The following is a 17,398-nucleotide window of genomic DNA, read 5'->3' as shown; positions in this document are numbered from 1 at the left end:
GACGGTTGTCCAGCTGTTTGGCAGCGAAGATTAGCCTGTGCTGGTCAGGGAGGATGCCTTCCTTGACTTGGTTCTTGCCTTGACATTCTCCGAGGTGTCACTGGGCTCCACCTCCAGGGTGATGGTCCTGCCAGTTAGGGTCTCCATGAAGTTCTGCATCCCACCTCTGAGGTGCAGCACCTGTGGAGGGTGGGCTCCTCCTTGATGTTGTAGTCAGACAGGGTGTGCCTGTCTTCCAGCTCTGTGCCAGCAAAGATCATCCACTGCTACCTGGGGGAGATGAATTTCTTGTGTCAGAGGTGTGATGTAGATCTTCATGAGGACCCTTACCAGTAGGACCATCAACCTGGAGGTGGAGCCCATTGACACCATTGGGAATGTCAAGGTAATGACCCAGATGAGGATGGCAACTCCCCTAACCAACAGAGGTTGATGTTTGCTGGCAACAACTGGAAGACTGGTGAACCCTGTCTTACCTGAACATCCAGGAGTCCACTGGCACCTGGTTCTACACCTCAGAGGTGGGATGCAGATATTAATGAATAATCTGACTGGCATGACCATCAGACCAGAGGTGGAACTCAGTGACACCAATGAGAATGACAAGGCAAAGATCCATCACAAGGAAGGAATTCTTCCAACCAGTGGAGGTTGATCGAGTGAAGAGCTGGTAGACAGCACCCTGTCCTGACGACAATATGCAGGAGTCCAAACTGCACCTGGTACTCGCCTTAGAGGTGGGATGCAGAACTTCATGAAGAACCTGAATGGCACAACCATCACCCTAGAGGTGGAAGTAATTGAGAATGTCAAGGCAAAGATGCCAGTCAAGGAAGGCACACTCTCTGACCAGCAGAGGTTGACATTTTCTGGCAACAGCTAGAAGACTGGTTCACCTTGCCTGCCTACAACATCCAGAAGGAGTCCACCCTGCACCTGTTGCTGAACCTCAGAGGTGCGATGCAGATCTCCATGAAGACCCTGGTTGGAATGACCATAATACTGGAGGTGGACAACAATGATAGCAGAGGTTGATCTAGCAAAGAGATGGAAGACAGCACACTATTTTACTACAACATCAAGGAGTCCACCCTGTCTGTACCTGGTGCTGTGCCTCAGAAGTGGGATACAGAACTTCATGAAGACCCTCTCTGGCTTGACCATCATCCTGGTGGTGGAGTCCAGGAACACCACTGAGAATGGCAAGGAAAATATCCCAGTCAAGAATCACATATTTCTTGATCAGCAGAGGGTGATCTTTGCTGGTAACAGCTAGAAGAGTGGTGCATCCTGCCTGACTACAACATCCAAGAGGAGTCCACCTTGCACTTGGTGCTGTGCCTCCGAGGTGGGATGCAGATCTTCATGAAGACCCTGACTGGCATGACCATCAAACTGAAGGTGCAGCCCAGTGACAATATTGAGAATGGCAAGGAAAAGATCCAAGACAAGGAAGGCAATTTTCTCAATCCATTAAAGATTTATCTCACAAAGATCTGGAAGAGTGTAGCCTGTCAGATTTCAAAATCCAGGAGGCCACCCTGGACCTGGTGCTGCATCTCAGATGTGGGATGCAGATCTTCATGAAGACCCTAACTGGCACAAGCATCGCCCTGGAGGTGGAGCCTGGTGACATCATGGAGAATGTCAAGGCAGGAACCAAGTCAAGGAAGGCATCCTCCCTGACCAGCACAGCTTGATCTTTGCTGCCAAACAGGTGGATGACACTAGATGCCTTCTAGATGTTGTAGTGAGACATGGTGTGTCTGTCTTACAGCTGTTTTCCCACAGAGATCAAGCTGTGCTGGTCAGGGAGGATGCCTTCCTTGATTTGGTTCTTGCCTTGACATTCTCCATGGTGTCACTGGGCTCCACCTCCAGGGTGACGGTCATGCCAGTCAGGGTCTTCATGAAGTTCTGCATCCCACCTCTGAGGTGCAGCACCTGTGCAGGGTGGACTCCTCCTTGATGTTGTATTCAGAATGTCTTCCAGCTCTGTGCCAGCAAAGATCATCCACTGCTGCCTAGGGAAGATGAAATCTTTGTGTCAGATGTGTGCTGTAGATCTTCATGAGGACTCTTACCAGTAGGACCATCAAGCTGAAGATGGAGCCCATTGACACCTTTGAGAATGTCAATGTAATGATCCAGATGAGGATGGCAACTCCTCTAACCAGCAGAGGTTGATGTTTGCTGACAACAGCTGGAAGACTGTTCAACCCTCTTATCTGAACATCCAGGTGTCCACTGTCACCTAGTTCTACACCTCAGAGTGGGATACAGATCTTATTGAATAATCTACCTGGCATGACCATCAGTCTGTAGGTGGAGCTCAGTGACACCAATGAGTATGTCAAGGAAAAGATCCAACCCAAGGAAGGAATTCTTCCAACCAGTGGAGGTTGATATAGTGAAGAGCTAGATCCTACAATATCAATGAGTCCACTGTTACCTGGTACTGTGCCTCAGAAGTGGGATGCAGATCTTCATGAAGAACCTGACTGACATGACCATCACCCTGGCGGTGGAGTCCAGGAACACCACTGAGAATGGTAAGGAAAATATCCCAGTCAAGAAACACATATTTCTTGACCAGCAGAGGGTGACCTTTGCTGGTAATACCCAGAAGACGGTGCACCCTGCCTGACTACGACATCCAAAAAGAGTCCACCCTGCACCTGGTGCTGTGCCTCCGAGGTGGGATGCAGATCTTCATGAAGACCCTGACTGGCATGACCATCACCCTGTAGGTGCAGCCCAGTGACAATACTGAGAATAACAAGGCAAATATCCAAGACGAGGAAGGCAATTTTCTCGATCTATTAAAGATTTATCTCACAAATATCTGGAAGAGTGTAGCCTGTTAGATTTCAAAATCCAGGAGGCTACCCTGGACCTGGTGCTGCATCTCAGATGTGGGATGCAGATCTTCATGAAGTTCCTGAATTGCACAGGCATTGCCTTGGAGGTGGAGCCCAGTGACAATATAGAAAATGTCAAGGCAAGAACCAAGTCAAGGAAGGCATCCTCCCTGACGAGCACAGGTTGATCTTTGCTGTCAAACAGTGGATGACATTTGACTCCTTCTGGATGTTGTAGTGAGACAGGATGTGTACCTGGTGCTTTGCCTCAGAGGTGGGATGCAGATATTCATGAAGACCCTGACTGGAATGATCTCACTCTGGAAGTGAAGCCTAGTGACACCATTGAGAATGACAAGGCAAATATCTAAGAAAAGGAAGGCAATGTTCCCAACCAGCAGAGATTTATATCACAATGAGCTGGAAGACAGTAGCCTGTAGGATTACAACATTCAGGAGTCCACCTTGCAGCTGGTGGTGCAACCAGAGGTGGGATGCAGATCTTCATGAAGACCCTGACAGGCACGACCATCACTCTGGAGGTGGACCTCAGTGACATTATTGAGAATATCAAGGCAAATAACCAAGACAAGGAAGGCATTCTTCCTACCACCAGAGGTTGTTCTAGCAAGGAGCAAGAAGACAGCACCCTGTCTTACTCCAACATCTCATAAGAGTCCACCCTGTACCTTGTGTTGTGCTGCAGAGATGGGATGCATATCTTCATGAAATCCAGAGATCACAACTAGAACCCTGGAGGTGGAGCCCAGTAACATCATACAGAATGGCAAGGTAAAGATCCAAGACAAGGAAAGTAATCTTCCTGACCAGTAAAGATTTACATCCCAAAGAGCAGGAGACAGTAGCCTGTCAGATTTCATCATCCAGGAGTCTACACTGCACCTGGTGCTGCATCTCAGAGGTGGGATGCAGATCTTCATGAAGACCCTGACTGGTATGAGCATTGCCCTAGAGGTGGAACACAGTGACACCACAAAGAATGTCAAGGCAAGAAACAAGTCAAGGGAAGCATCCTCTGTGACAGGCATATGTTGATCTTTGCTGGAAAACAGCTGTAAGACACACCCATTGTCACTACAATATCCTGAAGGAGTCTACTGTTGTCCACCTATTTGCCAGCAAAAATTAACCTGTGCTGGTGAGGGGGGATGCCTTCCTTGTCTTGATTCTTGCCTTGACATTCTCAATGGTGTCACTGGGCTCCACCTCCAGGGTGATGGTCATGCCAGCCAGAGTCTTCATGAAATTCTGCATCCCACCTCTGAGGTACAGCACCAGGTGCAGTGTTGACTCCTCATGGATGTTGTAGTCAGACAGGGTTTTCCTTTCTTCCAGCTCTGTGCCAGCGAAGATCAACCACTGCTGCTTGGGGGAGATGAATTCCTTTTCACAGAGGTGGGATGTAGATCTTCATGAAGGCCCTGACTGGCATGACCATCACCCTGGAGTTGGATCCCAGTGATACCACTGAGAAACTTAAGGTAAAGATCCAAGAAGAGGAAGGCAGTGTCCCTGAACAGCAGACTTTGATGTAGCAAAGAACTGGAAGAAAGGCATACTCTTTCTGACTGCACCATCCAGAAGTAGGCAGGTCCCTGGGATCATGGCTTGGGGTCAGAAACATGCAGAAGAAGGAGATGAGGCAGGAGGGTCCCTTCATCCCAGTTTGTGCAGGACAGTGGGAGCCAGGCTGCTGCCTTGGTACTCACCTCAACAGGTAGCAGGGAGCTATAGAATATGTAAGAGCAAGGGAGGGTTAGCTTAGAGCTGTCCTTCAGGATGTCTCAGCTGATAGCAAATATAAGGGTGAACAGTGTCTTCTGGATCATAAAATAAGACTTCCTTTTTTCCTCTCCCTCCTTTTCTTACCTCCATAAATATTTCATGAGCTTCTACTTTGTTCCAGACCCTGTTCCATAAGATGCAGATTGAGCACTTACTTACAAGCTTTCATTGAGTGTACAATACAGTCTGGAGAGATGTAGATAGGTAATATATCTCAAAAGGGCCAAGTGCTATGGGGAAAATAAGGCTGGAGAGAGATGGAAAGAGCTCACCAGAGTTGGTGTCAGGGTTGGCTTCTCTGAGGGGATGACATTTGTGCAAAGAGCTGAAGGAAGAGAGGATGTGGATGTGAAGGAGAGTGATGATGAGATCAAATAAAGAAGAGGGTCCATCATGCACAACCTTGTGGCTGCTGAAGTCTTTGGCTCTCACTCTGGGTAAGATGGGGACCCTGGGGGAGATTTGAGCAGGGGAGGGACGTGTGCATGTTGGGGTTGAGTGGGAAGGAAGCAAGGATGCTAGGTCATCAGGCAATAGAGGAAAGTTCTGCCTGTTCTTTGCAGAGTTTTGATTCTGGGATGGGAACCCCAAGTTCCAGACTCCACTCCCTGCCAACAGGGGAGGTGCTGCAGAATGCTCCTCCATTGAATGAGTGTAGAACTTCCAAGGGGACATTTTGGGGCCTCCTGAGGTCTGTAGGATTGACTCAGTTCAGCTGCGTGCATCATGTTTGTGGACTGATGGGGGCAGAAATTCTCCTCATGAATAATGCATTCCCATCCTGATGTATTTTGAAGGTCTTTCAGGGTTCTGGAAGCACAGCTCATGGGAGCTTGAGATAGTAATGGGCATCTCTGGGAGACTTGAGCACCCTGGTTCTCAGTGGTGAGGACAGCAGGAGGGCCTGGCTTTCTTGCTTCCTTGTGTCTCCTGTGCCATCCAGCTGCATCTCTCTATGTGTATCTTCATAGGGTGTTACCTGAACTGGTGGGAGCATTTTGTCATGGGTTTGCAGGTATTTAAGGACACTTTTGTCACCCCTGTGGGCCTGCAATTGCTAAGACTACAGAACCCTGATGGGACAAGACATGCCCTGAGTCCTTGCTCTCAACTCTCTATTACTAACAACCCAGTAGTGTCTTAGCAGATCCCTGTTCCTGCTTTCTAAGCAGGTGATGGCACAGCTGCAGGAGTCTGTGTTCTTCAGTGCATGTGATTGGCTGTTGCCACCCTCTGTGACCAGGTCCTCCCTGTTTCCTCTACTGGAATTTGCCAAATTGGAATTTAAGACTTAAGAAAACTAGGTAGCTGACAAGCCTTTTGGAGTCTTTCATCCCTGCAAGAAAACCAGGTCTCAGCTAAAAACACCCTAAGGGAATAAAGGCCTTTAAAAAACAAATCAGAAACTGAGCCTGTTCTATGGACCCTCTCCTTTAACTTTCCCCATGCCCTGTGCAGTGAAGAAAACACCTTCTCTTGTGATTAGGAAACTGGGCAAAGAGATGGCAGGTAACTTGCCTAAGGCCCCAGAGATGGTGAGTGTTTCACCCAGGGATCTGGATGAAGGCCTGCTTCTCATTGCTCTGCAGCTGAAACCAACACCCAAATATGGTTGTGACTTCTTCTGGGATAGTGGGGCTGACAAAGGGAAGACATTGGAATCACAAAGTCCTGGTTTGAATTTTGGTTTTGCCCAAAATTAAGCATGTGGACCTCTGGGGTGACAGTGTCTTTGCCCCCATGCAGCTGTGCTGCTGTACTGTCACAACTGGTTCATCTCTATGCTTGCCTCACCCCATTGGAAGGAAGAGGGACTCAGTCACAGGGGGACACTTTGATGCCTTCTTGTCACAGTTGACCTTGAGATTCTCTCAGAGCAGAAACAGGCTCCCCATGGGTATGCTCTGGGCTCAGAGTGCTGCAGCCTGCAGAGCCATGCTAGAGGATGAATGGAAGATAGGTTTCTTGATGTCCAATGAGAGACAACCTTTTAGTGGGAGCCTCTTGTCTTGGAGTGGATTTGCCCTGAACACCTGGGTAAGTGTTTACAGTGTTCTAAATGCAAATGTGGTCAATGTGTTTTTTAATTTTTTTAGCCATATTAGAAGAGGGAAGATCAATGATTTGGTGCTTTTTCTGTGCCCAATGTTGCAGGCACTCAGATCGTGGGTGTTCATTAGGGATACAGCAGTGGCTTCCACACTGAGTCCCCACTTGAAAAATGTAATAGCTCAGACCCTAGAAGCCAGAAACTCAATGATACTTGAGTCTTTGAAAGCATTTCCCTGTAATGATTCTCCAGTAAATTATGCTTAATTAGTAAATTGAAATTATAGTAATATTCATTTATCCAACTTCAATCCTAAGTGCTTTACTTTATCTCATTGAATCTATAACTCAGCCTTCCTATAGTGGAGGTAGAGGTAGCAACTCCTCTTTTCTAACAAGGAAGTTGAAGCTCAGAGGTGTAGGAAACTGAATGAAGGCCGCACACTGTGAAGAATCAGAGCAGGTTCATCTTCCATAGTTTCAAGGTGCATAAACCCTAATAGAAATAGCTAGAACAATAAACAGAGATAAAATGAAAGGAGAAAGAGGCTGAGAAGTGGAGTTCTTGGTTCATGTGTCTGGGAATTTTGGGGTGATTCAGACTCAGGTACCTCTCTATCCAGAGGTGCAGTGATGTCATCAGGACACTGCCTTCTCTCCATCTTGCAGTGCCTTCTGCTGTTCATGTCCTCTCTGTGGGGAGGTGGCCTGTTGCCTAGCAGCTTTAGGGGCACAATCTGCTGGCTTGGCACTGCAGGAAAAGAGTTTCCCCTACCTAATAAGTATAGTAAAAATCATGGGACTTGGTCTGGCTGGGCCATCCTGGTCACTGCTCCTTTGTGATCAACACAGTGGGATGAATTGCTCTGAATGTTCAAATCTTGAGGGTCAGAGTCAACCTGTGAGAAAGGAAGGGTCACCAAAAATAGTCCAGAGGAAATGGTGAGAAGCATCTACCTTTGGCAGGCACTTGTCCTACCACTTAGGAAGCAGAGCAGACAAACCTCCCAGCCCTCCTGAGCTCCCATGATTGTCAGGAAATTAGTAAAGTCCCTCAGGCTTATAGCAGGTGAGGGGTACAGGATATTAGAGGTGACAGCCTCCTGGCCTTCTCTAGGTATGGACGCCTACAGCCAGAAGTTGAGGAGGAGCACCTTTGAGTAAAGAAGTGAGTGGTCTTTGGGCCAAGAGGGAGGGCTCCTTTTCTCAGAGCAGCCACTTGGGGACTATTTTAGGGGATGACTGGGTGAACCCCAGGTTCCACCCTGTGTGATTTCCAGCAAAGGGACAGAGGTAATCTGGGGCTTACCCTGTAGAAGGGACACAGAAAGGTGAGGTGGGACTCTGGGAGCCTGAGGAACAGGAGTGGGTGGGGCCTTAGAGCCAGGTCCGAACACAGCCAATCCCAGCCAGGATTGCCCACACTTTTGTGTATACAGGCTGGGCAGTAATTGTGGGAGTCCCCTAAATCCACATGGGCCTCACAGTTTGGCCTCAACATGCTTGGCCACTCTTTGGGAAGCCAGCCATGCAGCGGGTCATGGGAGCTTCCAGCTAAAGAAGATGCCCAGCCCCTCATGGCTCCCTGTACACTCCAATGCCACAGCACTCTCTGTTCCATCATTGAAATATCACTATACCTCTATCCACAAGATTTTCTTGAGGTCCTGGGACCTGGAAAACCTTGAAGCTTCTCAGGAACTTCCTTCTGCTCACCATGCCTGAATCAGAGATGACCCTCCATGTTCACGAGACTCCTGACACAGCTGGAGAACAGACATCCCAGTGAGTCTGAGCCCTCTGATGATGGCACCTGGGGTGATGACAGAGGGTGTGTGCAGAGGAATCTGTGCTGGTGCCAGTTGGATCTGGCATTTGGTCCCCAGCCAGAGAGGCCTGATGTCCTGCAGCTGGTGGTCCCTAGTCTGGGAAGGCATCCTGTTGTGGGGAGAGGGGCTGGGCTGTTCTCAGAAGCAGGGTTCTACTGTGAATTGGGAAAGACCCAGGGAAAGGCAGTCATATTGGGGTGTTTCTCCTGCAGTTCTAGCACCACCTCAAGTGAGAGAACTGCCTCCAGGAGCAGTGGCCCAGGTTACCTGCTTACATTTCAGGCAGCATATCACCAAATTCCCTGTGATGGAGGAAGAGTAGCCCTCAAACCTGGAGGATGACCCAACTCCAGCACCATCCACACAGGGAGACACTTGAGCCACAAGTGGCCACTGTGACCCTTCAGGCAGAGAAGGCAGCTCAGCTGCCACTAAGCAATCCAGAGGACACTGAACATTTTCTTCCTATTGGTAAAGATGTTGATCCAATCTGCCATCCCACCCTTTATAAAAGAGTCAGTTTTCCTGGCACCAACTTAAGTTTCAGGCACCAAAATGCCAGAGACAGGAGGTCAGGAAACTGTCAGGCCTGCAGCCCTCCACTTCTCCAGGAAGGTTTTCCTCTACCCTAGTCCTGTGGTCCTCTATGGCTCCTCCCACCTCCTGAGCATTACCCAGTGCCAGATCCCTCACTACATCTGACTGCGCCCTCCCCTCTGAACTGGTTCACTTTATTTTTCATGTTGTTAAATTATTCCATTGTTTAGGATGGCATTGCAAGTGTTTTTAGTAACAAACTTATAGTGGCATAAAAGTGCTCAATCTATTCACCAGGCTCTGCTGCCAACAGCACTGTGTAGCTGAAGATGGATCCCCATAGAGCACATGGCTCCTGTGTGGTGGACATACACAGGCCATCTATGAGAAGGTGAGCTCAAGGTCATGGGTATGGGGCACAGGTGACTGCCTAAAAGGTGGTGAGGATTTCAGGTCAATATATCTCATATAGTGATCTGTGATGTTAACTGTGTTAACTGCCATGTAGAACTACACACCTTGTCCACATCATATAGCAAACTTACTGTGTGTGTTCTTATTGCTCCACAGATCATGTCTCACCATCCTCTTATTCCTAAGACACAATATGAAAGTTAGACCAGTTGATAACTCAGTAATGACCTGTATGGTTTAAATCAAAGGAAGAGTCTCATGGTTTGCATGCTGCATGACAAGCTGGGCCTCTTGCACTATTTAGTCCACTGAGAATGCAAAGAAAATGTTCCCAAAGGAAATGAAAGTGCTACTCCAGAGCATACATGAAAGATAAGAAAGTCAAACAGGCTTATGACTGCTATGGAAAAAGTTATCATTGTCTGGAGAAAAGATGAAACACACACATTTCCTTAAGCCAAATTCAAATGCAGATAAGGCCCTAACTTCAGATTGTTCTAATGTCAAGAGAAGTGAGAAAGCTCCAGACAGTTTGGTTAATGATGTTTAATACAAGAGGCCCATCTCCAGAAATTAAAAGTGCAAGGTGAAGCAGTAGGTGCTGAAGGAGAAGCTACGGTCTTGTTAAGCTGTTTGATGAAGACGTGCTATGGAGTTACTAGGAGTCTCCCAAAAGCTCATGGGTGAGACAGTGCAAGAAGGTTTAGAGGTGAAATGATTTTGTTATGAGAGCCTGAACTCAATCAGTACATTACTTCCCAGCAGGGATGGATAGGCAGCACACATGGAAGGGGATGTCATCCACCCTCTCCAAGACTGGAGGGGTAGGCAGTACCTATGGAGGTGTCCAGTGGCTGTGAAAGAAGTCTGGTTGCAGGGGTGGCAGTTTATAGTGGCCATCCTCAGCTCCACAGCAGGTTCCACAGCAGAGGTCCAGATTGAGGGTGCCCAGCAACCATGGATGGTGGATCCACATGCAGAGGCATCCATCTGCAGGGAAGGCAATGATCAGTGAGCCTCGGTGTCCAAAGTTGTATCTGCAGCAGCATGGAGCCTCGGCCTCAGGCTGGATGGCCACAGCAGGGGCAATGGGCAATCCAACTTTGGTGTTGGACATCTGTGGATGTATCAGTGTCCAGAGTCCAGTTATGGCAGTAGTGGCAAAGGCAAGAGACTCTGGACGTGGTAGCGGCAGGCAAGGTGTCTGGCTGAGAGGTTCCTCCTCCTTTGGTGGTTCAGGAGTCTGGTTACAGTGCAGTGGTGGTGGGGGCAGTATTGCAGGTGGCTATGTTGAGACTCCAGCAGTTGCAGCTCTGCTGGTGACTGCACTGACAGCTTAGGGTGGTGGGCCTGTGTCAGAGGGTGACTGGAGGCTGGGGTGACCTCTGCAGTGGCTGCTTCAGACCACTGGTCCTGCCCCTGGCAGAGCCTGCCTGCGCAGGAAGCAGACACAAGAGGGAGCAGTACACAGACACCCTCTGAGGATCTTACACTGCCCATGCCAGTGGTGCCTCACACTGGCCTGGAGCTCACTGGGTGGCTGCTCACCCCACATCCTGGTTCACCCTGCCCTTCCCTGGGTTGCAGTCTCTGCTGGGGGAGTAGGTCTCCTGCCAGTTGGGGCAGCCCTTTATTTTTCTTTCAATGTTTGAGAAATAGTTTTTTTTTTAATTTTTACAGATTACATTTTGATTCATTGTACACAAATGGGGCACAACTTTTCCTTTCTCTGGTTGTACATGACGTGGTCACACAATATATAATCATCTATTTACACAGGGTAATGTATCATTCCACCATCTTTCCTACCCCCACCCCAGCCCTCACTTAATTTCCATCTCCACAAGCCAATGTTCCTCCAATCATCTGTTACCTCCTCCCCCACCCCTGCTATGTATGAGAGAAGACATTTGGCCTTTGGTTTTTTTGGGATTGGCTTATTTTACTTCACATGATATTCTCCTACTCCATTCATTTACCAGCAAATGCCATAATGTTATCCTTCTTTAAGTCTGAGTAATATTCCATTGTGTACATATACCACAGTTTCTTTATCTATTCATCTACTGAAGGGCATCTAGGTTGGTTACACACTCTAGTATTGTGAATTGAGCTGCTATAATCATGGACGTGACTGCATCACTTTAGTATCCTGATTTTAAATCCTTTGGGTATAAACTGAGGAGTGGGACAGCTGAGTGCATTTCAAGTTTGCTGAGGGATCTACATACTGCTTTCCAGAGTTGTCACAATAATCTGCAGTCCTACCAGCAATGTAGGACTTGTATCCTTCTCCCCACATCCTCACCAACACTTGTTGTTGCTCATATTCTTGATATTTGCCATTCTGATTGGAGTGAGATGAAATCTTAGGGTATTTTTGATTTATATTTCTCTAATTACTAGAGATTATAACTTTTTAAATATATTTGTTGATCATTTATTTATCATCTTCTGTGAAGGGTCTGGTCAGTTCCTTAGTCCATTTATTGATTGGGTTATTTGTACTTTTAGTTTTCAGTTTTTTTAAAAAATTAAATAGAGAATGTTTATGTCAACATGCTAATTCCAAAAAGAAAATTAGCCTGTGAACTTTTCACAGATAATTCAAAAAATTGTTTCATACATATATATAGGGTAATGTCTATCTCAATCTACTGTTCTTCCCATCTGCACCTGGCCCAACCCTTCCCTCACTCCCCTCTGTACAATCCAAAATTCCTTCCTTTTTTCCTACCCTGCCCCCAGTATGGATCAGCATCTGATTATTAGATAAAAACTCAGTGTTTGGTTTTTGGGGATTGGCTTATATCACTTCAAATGATATTCTCCCAGTTCCACACTTTACCTGCAAATGCCATAATTTCATGCTTCTTTAAGGTTTAGTAATATTCCATTGTGCATGTATACCTCATTTTCTTTATCCATTCATTTGTTGGAGAGGACCTGGGTTGGTTCTGTAGATTAGTTCTTGTGAACTGAGTGGCTATAAACATTGATGTGGCTGCATCCCTCTAGTATGTGAGTTTCAGTCCTTTGGGTATAAATTGAGGATTGGGATAACTGGGTCAAATGGTTGTTCCATTCCAAGTTTTCTGAGGGATCTCCATACTGCCTTCCACAGTGGTTGCACCAATTTATAGTCCAACCAGCAATGTATGAGTGTACTTTTCTCCCCACATCTTTGCCAACACTTATTGTTGCTTGTATTCTTGATAATTGTCATTTTGACTAGAGTGAGATGGAATCTTAGGGTGAATTTGATTTGCGTTTCTCTAATTACCAGAGATTTTGAACTTTTTAAAATATATTTGTTGATCGTTTGTATATCTTTTTCTGTGAAGGGTCTGTCAGTTCCTTAGCCCATTTATTAATTGGGTTCTTCATATTTTTGAATTATCAAGAACTTATGAATATTTACACCAAGAATACAAAGAACCCAAACAATAAATGAGCTAAGAACTGGGCAGTCTTTGGAGAGGATACCCACCTTCCCCAAACCCATTTTCGCTGGGCTGTGGTGGAGAGTAGCAGTGGGGGTGGGGCAGGTGGCTAGCAAATCCTCACCTTCAAAGTGCATCCCTGTGGAGGAAGGAGGGTGGAGGGCAGAGGCGGTGGAGGGAGCCCTCAGTCTTGGTCTTCTGCTAACCTCAGTTGCAGAAATGCCATTTGAGAATGAAGATCTCCTAAGTCCCACCAGCAATGTATGAGTGTGCCTATGCGTGTAGGGGCATTCTGTTTCCACAGCCCCCGTGGTGTGGTTGGGGAGTGTGGGGGTCCTCTGCCAAGGCGCCACACCTGGCAGATGATCTAGTTCCCCTGCAGAGGTCTTAGCGGGGGATTGGTTCAGCAGCCACCTGGTGGGTTCATGTCTAGTGCAAGGTGCTGAGTCATGGGCAGCATAAGGTCCTCAGCAGCTGAGTTCCTCTGCCTCCTGGGTCTTGCTTCCTGAGCTTGGAGGCTTCACTAGGAGCAAGGCCAAGGGCCTGGAGCTCCCACCACAGGGGCGCCCCAGCTACTGGTCACCATCTGACTCTGAGGACCACTGATCATCGCCCTTGCCATCACTGCCAACCTGGAGCTCCTCACCACAGTCACTGGCTCCCCACATGGCCACCAGATGCTACCTTCACCACCACTGTAGCCAGACTCCTGTCACCACAGCAGGATGAAGATGCTCAGGGCTGGATGCCTCTAAGCCACTGAACCTGCTTCTGGACTCTTCTAGGGTCCCCACTCAATCCAGTACCATACTTTTAAACCACAGCTGGACATCAGTGTTGCCCACTAAAGGCCAATGTCAATGTACTTGACCCCACGCCCAACACCTGATTCCCTGCAACTGATGCCAGCCCCCATGCAGCTGCATGTTGCTACTACCAGCACTAGACTCTGGGGTTCCAGGCTGCTGCCACCAGACTCCAACATGGACACCAGACAGTGACACTCAGCACCGGATACTGACATCATCACAACTGCAGGCAGCTACTGGCAGCACTTCAGGGCAAAAATGCTCATTTCTGGACACCTCTGTTGTCCCCACCGTAACATCTGTCTCTTCTGTTGCCATCGCCACAGTGACCATGCTGCAATGCACTCCCAAACTGCAGCTGGATGCTGACACCTCCAGAGACGCCCTGAGGCCAATGCTCTTCTTGTGATCATGACACCCTATGCCCAAAGCAGCTTCTTGTTGCTGTTGCTGCCACCACATACTGCAATTCCATGATGTTGTCACTGTAGTGACTCAATCCCAGGGCTGCTGCTGGCTGCCCAAGACCACAGGAGCTGAAAGATGGGCATTCTCCATCACAGTCATCTCACTAGTATCCACCACAGGTCACTTGCCTTTTGTCACCCAGGACCAGCCACCCATCCTTCTGGGCCCTTGAGGAGTTGAGGTGCGAACTTAGGGAGCTCATCCAAGGAAAACAAGTGAGTACTTTAAATAGAGGCTGCAGTCCTCACAGCAGGCAGAAGGGGCTAGTTGGGTCCATGGTGAGGGGCAGGGGTGGGGCCTAGGGGCTGCTGGCCAGGTGTGGCTCTTGACCCATGGGGCAGGCTGGAGAAGGATCACTGGCTGCTTTGAGAGCCCAGTCCTGGGAGCATCTTCAGGTCTGATATTTTCTCCTGAGCTTCCCTCCCCATCCCCTTCCCCTACCACCCCAACTCCTCCCTGAATGGGTCTCTGGGTTATGGAGACAGGGCCATCTGGGCCTCTGGGCACCACTGTGAGGTCCAGGTACATTGAAGCACTCTGGTGACAGTCAGACATGCTGGACTCTACACACCTGGACTTGGAGAAAAGCTGCCTTTAAGTACCCTCTTAGATCTACCAAATTTCGACTGACTATGGCTTCTTCCAAAAGATTATCAACAAAGGAAAATATAAGTTAGCAAGTTTTGTCTTGCTAAAGGATTGTGTGAGGAGAGGCAGAGACTTCAGGGTTGGTAGAGTTGGATTCAAATCCCTCTTAACTGGTTGACCTTGACTAGGGTACAGAACTAGGTATACCCTTGGTTTTGCATCTGGTAAAATAAAGATTGTGAGGATGATAAACCAGGGGTGAATTAAGACGTTGAGCACCACTTCAAATTGGGAGTCAGGTAAGCATTCAGCATTATTTCCATGCAGAAAAATATTCTGAGATTAAAGGTGACACATTTAGAAATGCACTTTTGGAAGACAACTGACCTGTGAGGTAGGAGGTTGAAATTCACTTCACATATTTAGATCAAATAATAATATGTGGAAAATCATAAGTGAAAGCATAAAGTTAGGTCAGGCTTTTGAAACCATAGGCTGATTTCAAATTTGTTGAAAGTCACATTGAGATAAATCTATGTAGTTTAAGCCTCCTGGGATATCCCCCTTCTCTGGGACACACACAATCCAAAGTATGTCACTATCCTTTACAGTGTCCCCAAATATATCAATATATGTATATACATGTACACAGATACACATTTTTATTTTGCTCCCTTTGGGTCCATTTTGAGACCTTTTGAAAACAGAATCTCTTATTTGCACATATGTTCTTTTTCAGCTTCCCCCCTTAATTTGCACCCCTTCAGCTGATCATCAGGAAGAAGGAAACACCAGACAAGCTTGAGGATCTGAAGGACACCAGCCCTGCTCTAATCACTCTGGAAGTTGGCCAGCCTGTGCACACCCAAAGCTTGAGGAAAAAACCAACCCTGCTTCAGTCACTTGGGAGTTGACTGTCAAAGCAAGGTGGAAGATAAACTAACCAACAGGACAAATGGACAGTTACATCTTCTAAGATGGTGCTCACACTGTGATCATCAACACCCATTACTTCTGTCATCTATATTGTCCTTTCCTTGGTCTTCACTACAGGACTGAGAACAATCAACCACATAGCTGACAATATCAGGAAACTAGCACATGTACCAGTTCAATTCTGAAAGGACATCGAGACTTGGGATCTAAGTTCACTATTTGGTGGATGTTTTTGTGTTCTTGGTGGATACAAAAGCTGACTTGACACAGTAGAGATTATGCTATTAACTTATTTCTTGCTTTCATGTTTATCTTCTCTTTACATTAAAACTATTGGGTCTACCATGGCAAGAAGCTATTAAAAACAAAAGGGAGAGAGATAGCACCTAAGATATGACATTATATAAAGCTTTAAGCCAAGAAGTTAATGATGGTCTTTGATTGGTTTGAGCACCTCTTTGTTGTGAAGGCCAAGTTTCTCTTTCTTGTAAAGTTAGGTCTGTAGGACTGGCGTTGTGGTTCAGTGGTAGAGCACTTGCCTAGCATGTGTGAGGCATTGGGTTTGATTCTCAGGACCACATAAAAATAAATAAATAAAATAAAGGTATTATGCCCATTTGCAAACCAAAAAAGAAAATGTGAGTCTGCAATAAATCTTGTTGTTACTTCTGTTTTCTCAGTAAAAACTTGTGAAAACTCCTAACAATATGGAAAAAAAAACTACTTATGTTAACCATCCTGTTGCATAACCATCGACTGACTGTAAGTCTCAGAGAATATCTATACCCAGCATCCTGAGATTTTTTGGCCTTAGCCCCTCTGGATTGCTCGAGTCTAAATAAACCTGCTTCCTGCAAGTTTCTCCATTGTTCAACCTCATCTGTCATACATCAAAGACTGCTTGAAATGCTAAAGTGTCCCCATTGTTGAAGGGCACACAGAAGCAGTTTCTCTGACTCTGCCAGAGTATGAAATCTATGCAAAGTAATTAAACACACACAAAAAAAGGGAAGATTACACTCTAGTGACCTCCTGGAATTTAGTCAATGTTGCATGGTAAAACTTGTATACATAAATTGAATTGCCCTGTTATACCCCATAAGGTATAAAAATGATACATCCAAATAAACAGTTTTTAATCTGGGGAAAATGTGTTTTGTGAGAAATCTGAATGCCTTGTTTGCACTTTGTGTGTTTCTGATATTATGCTAATATATTAAGTCAGGGCCAAAGTCACCTTAGGTGTGGAACGAGCAGGTCAGGGAGAATATGTGTGTGATCCATGGTGCTGGGGATGGCTGCAGGTCCTCACTGTGGAAGTGGGTGTCAGTCCACACTCATGGTACAATTCATCAACTTCACGAATATAGCTCTTGTACTTTCCATATGTATTTATCAACTTCCACTAATATAGTTCTTGTACTTTCCATATGTATTTTATTTCAGAAAGTTCACACACACACAAAAAGAGACCCACCCCTCACCCCCAGTCCCTGCCCGGTTCTTCTCAGGGCACTGGCCTCCTCATGTGTTGCCCAGATCATCTTAGTGTGGAGACTGGGTTGGGAGCTGCCAGGGTCTGAGGACAAATCATCAGGTGGCCCTGGCTCAATGAACCATTGAATACCACTTTCATTCCTTCCCCTGGGTTGTCCATC

General features: G+C 46.9%; 1 pseudogene; it reads right to left on the bottom strand.

The window, feature by feature from the left end:
- Nucleotides 1–17,398, bottom strand: part of LOC124973588 (uncharacterized) — a 118,257-nt pseudogene that overhangs the window by 64,980 nt on the left and 35,879 nt on the right.

The sequence above is a fragment of the Sciurus carolinensis genome, unplaced genomic scaffold (assembly GCF_902686445.1).
Source record: "Sciurus carolinensis unplaced genomic scaffold, mSciCar1.2, whole genome shotgun sequence".
Lineage (NCBI taxonomy): Eukaryota > Metazoa > Chordata > Mammalia > Rodentia > Sciuridae > Sciurus > Sciurus carolinensis.
Note: the sequence above shows the minus strand (reverse complement) of the source record. Positions and strands in the feature narration are given on the sequence as shown.